Genomic DNA, 9172 nt, shown 5'->3' with positions numbered 1-9172 from the left:
CCTTTATTTTCTTTGGAGAAAGAATATCCCTACCAGATGTTATGTTTCCAGATTGCTTCTCCTCGTTATCATTGAGAATTCAGTATGTAGAATCCGTAAGAATGATAAAAGTATACACATGAGATAGCTGATCAGACACGCAAGTAACATCCCTTTTGATCAGGTGGTTTGTGTCATTATGATTGAGGATGGCATGAATCTTCTTGGTGCTGTAACTGCAGATATCAGGTCCAAACATGATGCTATATGGGGTATCACCACCAAACTTTCTGATCAACATCACCACTAAGAAGCTTCATATAACCACCACCACAATCAAGCTTCTGCTCATGCTTGACTAAAAACTGGAAAAGAAAAAAAACTGGGGGTCTTATCCTTGTTGCTGAACTCTGGGAACTCTGCTGAAATGGCATAGAACCGGTAGTCCTCGGTGGTTTGAATACCTTTATCATTGGCATCACCATTCCATTTGCCAGAAGTGTGGTTTCATAGGAGTTGTTTAATTATATTATTTTATATATGACATTGCCTTAAAACTCCTCTCAAAATTTTAAAACTCATATACAAAACCGGGAAGAATGCCTAGTTATAATGATGTTGCTTGTAAATGTTCAATTTATCTTGTCATTATTTCTTGTAAATACAAGATTCTTAAATTAGTCAAAACTAGTCACTAAAGTAGATGGTAAACCTTTTCACAGGAGCTTAAACTTCAACAATTCATTTGGCCATTGTTTAGTTTTTGTGTATTTGCTAACTAATCATAGTTATATATATATATATATATATTTCTTTTTTTTTGGTATTCCTCAAAGACTCAAATTTCATATTTCTATTTAGACACCCAAAAAGGGTACCTATTTAAGATTTTTTTTCTTATAATTAATTTAATAACTTGCAGAATTTTAGAGCCAAGAAAAAAAATCCTAGTTTGTAAAAACAAGAAAAAAAAAACCTTTATAGATAAATTTATTAGCAAGTTCACCATTTATATAAGAATGTAATATGAATTCAAAGGTAAGAGTTATGTTACCAAAGTGCATTTTCACGTGTGAAGACAACAAAATACGATACGCAATAATAAAAATGAATTTACCCTATCGTCGAATGTCTTTCTCAATAGAGTTCTTAGCAAAAAAAAAAATGAATAAACAAGAACTGGAGAAAATATATGAAATTGTTCATTTAGTCACAACATTATGCCACTTGACACTGTAGTTTTATGATCATAAGCTACCAATAAGTTTCCGTATATTTGTTTCTTCCCTCAAACAATTACAACACAAAGTCTTAAGATTTTACCAGGATGCAACATGACAATTGAAAAGAATATTGACAAAATTACTGGCATTTCTATGTATGAAGGAAACATATATCGACACTCATTCTCTTTTCATTGGTTCACATACAACAAACAAGACCTAAGACACTCTTCAGACAAACCAACCCAAATCCTAAGCCATATTAACAAATTATTAGCAAGATTGCATCCATATCTGCAGTTTATTACTGGGTTTTCTTGATCAGAACATCACATTAGCGTGGTTGAAAAATTACCAGATTAGGAAGAACTGATGAGGATCGGAGAGTCACCGGAGAAAGGAAAACACGGGAACGATGAAAGATGATCAAGTATATCACAAGTGTTTATGATAATGCCTCCGTGGTTGTTCTCTGGTCAATGCAAAGAAGGAGAAGAAGATTATTCAAAGGAGATTAGCCAACCAATGAGCGTCCAGCACTCATCCAATATTATATATGAAAAGTAAAGAGACAAGGGAACATAAAGTAGCAAAGCTATTGGCCAGCAACCTTAACTTAACTTCTATTGGCCATAACATAATCTAACTTAACTCACTCATTGGCCAGATGCAAACACCAAAAGATTGACTAAGATTTTAATAGTTAACATAGTCAAAATATACTTAGCTTAATTGAACACCCTTGACTGGTACTTTTCAGCTCCCATTCTCGCCAAGCTTTCCTTGGTCAGAGCGATACTCGTTCATCATCTCCATTCCTAAACACCATACAACTTTGCAGTATCACCATGTCCTCCTCCCATGCCTTGACTCCATCACCGCTGCTTCTCCTTACCTTCTGTCAGCCTTGCATCTTCAGTCACATCTCCAACAAGAACATGAGCTTGAAGTCTCCTTAGCGCAAACGCAGTCACATAGGTGAACTCCAAATAAAGTGATCTCAAACTCCTCAATGGTGTAAGATGTCACAGACCAGCATCAATTATGACAGAATATGAAACATTCAGCAAACACAAGGCAATCAATCCAGCAGAGGTAGCGAAGTACAAGATAAGGGAGCCAGATAAGCATCAGAAAACCAAAAATAGTTTATGCTCTAGTCTCTATTTAGAAACGGATTTAATTCTGTTGAAATATCATAAACGGATTAGCAACGGAATTCAATCCGTTTCCAAAATTTGCTTCAGATTTAATTCCGTTGCTAATCCGTTTCTGATTTTGAAACAGACTATTAGTTTCGTTGTTAAAAAAATTAACTAAGTTAATTCTGTTGAAATATCATAAACGGATTAGCAACGGAATTCAATCCGTTTCCAAAATTTGCTTCAAATTTAATTCCGTTGCTAATCCGTTTCTGATTTTGTAACAGACTATTAGTTTCGTTGTTAAAAAAATTAACTAAGTTTTTTAGATACAGAAAATTTCTGTTTCTAATCCATTTCTAAAATGAATTAGCAACGGATTAGAAACGAAAATATTGTTTCTAAATTGAATTTTTTTTGTAGTATTTATTGCCATACCAGAAATATTTTCCAATGTCATATCTGTGAGTTCAAAGTTAATAAGACAGATTTAACAGTTTAAGCAAGGTAAGGCTTTTGTTGCTGTTTATGTTGCCATCAGTAAGAACCCCATTGCATATCTCAAGGGACTGCAGATTTTTTAAACTTGTTCATCATATTTAAGCATTAAAAAAATGAGTAATGGTTGAGAAGCAATAAAATTAAGATCACCACCAATTTCTGAAGTGTTCACAGAAAATTCCACAATGTCTAAGACAACAAAAGCCGAAACAGTATGTTTTTGGGGCATTGGCAGAGAACGACATTAAAGTGGCTCAATCTAATAATATGATTATATAATAGAATGACATGATTTTTAATATATAAACTTCACCTGCACGAATGTACGAACTAGTGACTAAACTTTACTTACACAATCTGATTCTGTAACATATCAAGGTATGTATTGAACCAGTTTATCGAGTTACCTCAATGAAGCCTTAAAAAGTATGTAACTTCTGCAAATGTAGCACAAAGTTCAAAAATCAAGTGCATCAATTATAACCACTTAAAAGACAAACTTTGGTAAGGATCTATGTATCGGTAACAATAATAAACCATGTTATCCAGACTTATTCTAGAATAGACAACCAAAGAGATAAATTGGAATTAGGATAAAACTAGAATAAATGTTCTTAAACAACATAACTAATTACACTAATTATGTTACTACAACTTCACATTCCAAACTCTTCTTCCTGCTATTACTGAACACCCACCTAGAATCATATCCAGCAAGAGAAATGTATTGCCAAAAGCTGAGAAATTCATGGATTATCAAATTTCTGATGAAAAGTCAGGCAGTTTTGGCCTAGAAATTTCACAGATATGGGGCACTTTAACTGAGAATAAAGTACTGGTTGTGCAACACTGAACATGTTATATTGTTAAGTTTTTTTACTCTTTATTTTGAGGATTTACATAGATATGAATATGATATACAGATTAAACTAACTAACACAATCATATAACATAAAAACCACGACGACTATAAAGTGTCTAAACAAATGGACAAGTGTCTGAAACAAAACTAGTAAAATAGTATAGCGTTTAAAAAAAAAGAACAATTTTAGTTTTCCAATGCATAATCATAAATTTTGCAACCAAATAAGTACAGATGAGTCAATCCAATGAGACCTGCATGCAGGGGCTGAGCAACAGGGGGTAGTGGGGGCGGCCGCTCCCCCATGTCACTGGCCGGTCTGTTGACCCATCCGGTTCCTTCTCCCCTGCCCCCTTTTCTAGCCAGGCCCTTCCCCTCCCCTTCCCCCTCCATCTCCGGCCCTCCCCTTCCGTCCCATCCCTTTCAAAGTAATATATTTTTAAAAATTTTTTTATATCTTTATAAATTTTTTTCTATTTTTATATTTTCATTATTTTTATTTATTTATTTATTCAGTTGAATGATTTATTTATTTATTTATTTATCTCTCTTTTATTAGATGTTTTTGTTGAGTTTTCTAGATTTAAATATTTTGAAAAAAATTGTAAACATATGTATAATGGATAAATGTGTATTAATTTAGGGATTTAAGAAATAATAAAACTTTGATTTAGTAATAGCTTAATTTTTTTAAATTGTGATTAATTTAAATAGAAATTTAAGTGAAAGTTATTATTTTTCAAAAATATTTAAATATCAATTTATTTTGTAATTAATAAAAACTTAACTATAAATAATTTATAAAAATTATTTAAATGAATTGTGATAAATTACTAAATTACATATGTCTTGTAAATGAGATTTTTTTAATCTAAAATATTATCTATATTTTTACAATTATAAATCAAAACAACATCAACAAGAGTATGGCCAATGAAGCAATTACTTTAGGCCTTTTGTTTTTTTAATAATAATTTTAAAAACTAAAATTTGAAAGACTACCAATAATTATCATAATGCAAAAATAAATAAATTTAATATTTAATCAATGTAATTTAATCTTAATTAATTTTTAAATTTTAAAAATAATACGAGTAATATATTAGATATTTTACTTTGATGCTTAATTAGTCATATCGTCTCCAACTATCTTTTTAAAAAATTCCATTATGTAATGGCTTTTTTTCATGCATTTGTTTATCCAAAAATTAATATAATATTTATGTCTTCTAATTATAAATAAGAGCTTTTTGTAGGTTTTATATTATTACATGTTAAATTTTTTTATTTTGTTGAGTTTTATTCACAAATTTTAAATATATCATTTTATCATAAGTTTAGTAGTATGGGAAAGATACACAAAACATCTCACATAGGTATTTGTTAAAATAAAATCTAAATAAATTTAATTTTTATTAAATAAATTAGAGAGTTTATTCTAAACTTCCGCTGAGTCAAAATCATAAAAAAAAAAAATCTAAATTTTTAATATTTATTTTGATATATTAATTAATTTTAATTATTTTTCATAAATTTTACTTATTGGTATAAAGAAAATCTAAATGTAGTTTATTATTTAAAATTTTTAATTTAAAATTTTTTGTTAATTAATTATTGTAAAACTTGTAGTTGTATCACCATAAATCTGAGCATTATAGCCTGGAAGAACCACAATAGAAGAGAAGATATTTTACCACGAGTAAATGATCGGAACAGACATCTACATGTTAACATGAGTCAAGCATGGTAATATTTGTAGATGTGCTTGAAAGAAAAACGCAGGCCTTCATCTGAAATCTCAAGAAATTCTAGATTGAGTGACTTAAGGGATGTAAATGTGGATAATGCCAATTCCGGACTAAGTGACTTAAGTGACTTAAGAGATGCTGGGATAAAGTGGAAGAACACAGCGACTCCATGACACTCGTTCGATGATCGGGAGGAAATCGGAAGAGATGCTCTTGTTAGAAAAAGGCTCTTACACATCGGCACTCGCAAAAAGAGCGAGGGGTTGAATCTTGTGGATCTCACCCTTGATCCCCTTTCTCATTTCTTGTCTTTTCCTTATGGAAGTATTAATTTCATTTATTTCATTCCCTTACTATCTCTTATGAATTACACTAAAATAATTTGTTGGGCCTGAGGGGTATCTCCGTACGGGATACTTCTTCTCGAGTTTTCGAGACTCATTAGAAACCTTAAGCCGATCCTTGTTTGCCTTGTGGAAACTCAGCTGATTCTAGTCGTCTTGATTGTTTTCACGTAAAGCTCCCTAGGCATTGGGAGTGGGCGGCCATTTTAGCCGTGGTTTTTCAGGTGGTATCATTATCCTTTGGTATTCCTGTATTGGTAAAGTCACTCCTCTCGCTTTTTTTCTCGACGAGCTCTTCATATTGTCATTACCTCTTTTAGTAATAAGAATTATATTGTTTCGGTTGTTTATAATTCTTCTCGATTGTGGCGCTTTCGGCGTTTACTTTGGGAAGAGTCGTCTAAAATTGCCCCTCTTGGAACCCCTGGCTCCTCCTAGGAGATTTCAATTCCATTCTCTTGGTCGGAGATCAAGGGTGGTTCCTTCTTGTATTACGGTCATAAAACTTTCTTTTTCCTCGATTTTGTCAATAAAAATAATCTCCTGGATTTAAAATTTACTAGTCCTCCCTTTACCTGGTGCAATAATCAGTTTGGCCCAGCTCGTCGTTGGGCTAGACTTGATCGGTGCCTGGTAAACTTGGAATGGACTAATACTTTTTAGTCCTATACTCTCAATCATCTTCCCCGTTCTTTCTCCGATCATACCCCTCTTTTTCTCACAGCTAGTTTTCTTTATTCTCGTAATAAGAAAGTTTTCAGATTTGAAAATCTTTGGTTGGATTTTTTGGGGTGCCATGACGCTGTGCATAAGGCTTGGAATTTTTTTCCTCATGGCAACCCCATGCATGTGTTAAGTCATCTTCTTTCTCGGTCTCATTCGAATCTTTTAGTTTGGAGTCGTATTGGGCTTAATGATTTAGATTCTTCAATTGCCTCTACCAAAACTAAAATTTTTGTTTTAGAGGCTTCTGATTCTGATCCCGCTTCCCACCGCATCCTGATAGAGCTCTACGCTAAACTCTTTGCCTTGCAACGTTAGAGATCCACCAAGTGGGCACAACATTCTCATCTTCACTGGATTCACGATGGAGACCGTAATTCTGAGTTTTTTCACTCCATTACTCGCTCTCGTTCTTTTTCTAATTTCATTTCTCAAATTGAAGATCATAATGGTGTTGTTTTTAGTGATCTAGCAGTCATTGAGAATGATTTTTTGTGCTTCTACAAAAATCTTTGGAAAGATCCTTTTAAGACGGATAGGAACATCGTCGATGAGTTGCCCTCTGACCTTCCCAGACTTTCCGATAATGATCATCCTATTCTTATTCAGGATGTTACCATGGATGAGGTCTACCCAACACTTCTTGACCTTCCTCCAGGTAAGTATCCTGGTCCTGATGGATTTAACATTGAATTTTATCTGAATTTTTGGCCCGTTATCGGCGATCGTTTGTTTAAGGCTATCCATTTTTTCTTTAAAAACTCCTTTATGCCTACTTTTTGGAGTAAAACCTTTATTACTTTTATTCCTAAAAAGGATAGTCCCAAATGTGTCGGACTTTAGACCCATTTCTTTGTGTAATGTTTTCTTTAAGATCATCTCTAAATTGCTGGCTAATCATCTTAAGAGAGTCATTCCTTCCCTTATTGGTAGAGAGCAAGCTGGCTTTGTGCTTAATCGTTGCCCATTTGATAACATTATCGCTGTTCAGGAGGTTGCCCACTCTATTGAGAATGATACCAATAGCCCCCCTAGGATGATTATTAAACTTGACAACGAAAAGGCTTACAATACTTTAAATTGGAGTGCAATTCTTGTTGTTCTGTCTAAAATGAATTTTCCCTCAATTTGGATTTCTTGGATTTCAGCTTGTCTTCATTCTACTAATCAATGGTAAATCTTCCCCCTGGTTTTCTTCTTCTCGTGGTGTCCGGCAGGGTAACCCGATCTCTTCCTATCTTTTCATCCTGGTTTCCCAAGTTCTTACTGCTATGCTTAACTTTTCTCTCCATAGCAATCTGATACCTGGTTTCAACCGTAACCTCCATAACAATTTCAATCATCTAATGTTTGTGGATGATTTAATTCTTATCTCTCAGGCTTCTCGTCCGATTGCTCGTAATATCCTTTTGTCTTTCTATCTACTCTAATCTTACCGGTCAGCGCCCCAATCTTCTTAAGTCTAAAATATATTTTCCCACTTGGCTCAATTCCCATATTTCTAAGAGAATTTATTGTCTCTTAAACCTCAGTCAGGCTGCTTTCCTCTTTTTTTATTTAGGCATCCTTATTTCTCCCAAGCAGTTAGCAGTTCAAACCTTTATTCCCATGGTGAACAAGATCCAGCATATTGCTAGTAGATGGGCTAATTTTCACTTGTCTCCTGCTGCTAAATGTATCCTGATCAATTTTGTTCTCCTTTCTGTTCCTGTTTATACCATGTCTGTAAATCCCGTCCCTGCTACCATCCTTTCTGATATCTCTAAAATCGTTAGAAAGTTCTTTTGGAGTAAGAGCAGCAATGGAAAGGGAATCCATTATGTGAATTGGAAAACTATCACTGAAGGTAAGTCTGAGGGGGGCTTAGGTATCACAAACATCTCTATAGCCAAGCATTCGCTCATGTCTAAACTTATTTTCCAATACCTGAACAATGATTTGGTTTTTTGGGTGGACATTATCAACTTTAAATATGGCAAGTTGAACCTTTGGCACCAACCTATTCCTCCCAAATGTTCCTGGTTTTTTAGAGGCCTTTATAAATCTGCTAATTTTATCAAGCATCACTGTAAAATTAATACTGTTAACCCCTATCAAAGCTCTTTCTTATGGGATCCATGGATCTTCAATATCCCAGTAGCTCTCAAGCCTACTTTCATCAATATGGAAATGGATTTTGAGCATATCATCATATCCAATCTTATTTTGAATGATCACTGGGATTTATTTTCTCGGAATGCTCTATTTGGTGCTTTTTCAAAGGATCCTAATCCTAGTTTGCCAAACATTGATTTCAATTCTGACTCTCACTGGGTTTGGGATCCTAAATCTAATTGCTCTAGAATTGCCACGGCTTTCTACCATCATCTTAATCGTCTTAATTCATTTTCTGATGACTGGACTGGTTGGCAACTTATTTGGCGTATTCCTATCACTCCTAGGTTGAAAAATTTTATTTGGATGTGCTTTAAAAGGCGGCTTCCCACTTATGCATTTTCGTTGAGTATGAATATTGGTCCCGACAATCCCTATGTTTTCTATAATCTCCACCACAAAAACTATTAATCATTTATTTTTATCATTGCCCTCATGCTCTGCGATGTACTGGGGCCTTGATTAACACCATGGATAACCAATGCATCTCATTTCC

The sequence above is a fragment of the Dioscorea cayenensis genome, chromosome 7 (genome assembly GCF_009730915.1).
Source record: "Dioscorea cayenensis subsp. rotundata cultivar TDr96_F1 chromosome 7, TDr96_F1_v2_PseudoChromosome.rev07_lg8_w22 25.fasta, whole genome shotgun sequence".
Lineage (NCBI taxonomy): Eukaryota > Viridiplantae > Streptophyta > Magnoliopsida > Dioscoreales > Dioscoreaceae > Dioscorea > Dioscorea cayenensis.
Note: the sequence above shows the minus strand (reverse complement) of the source record.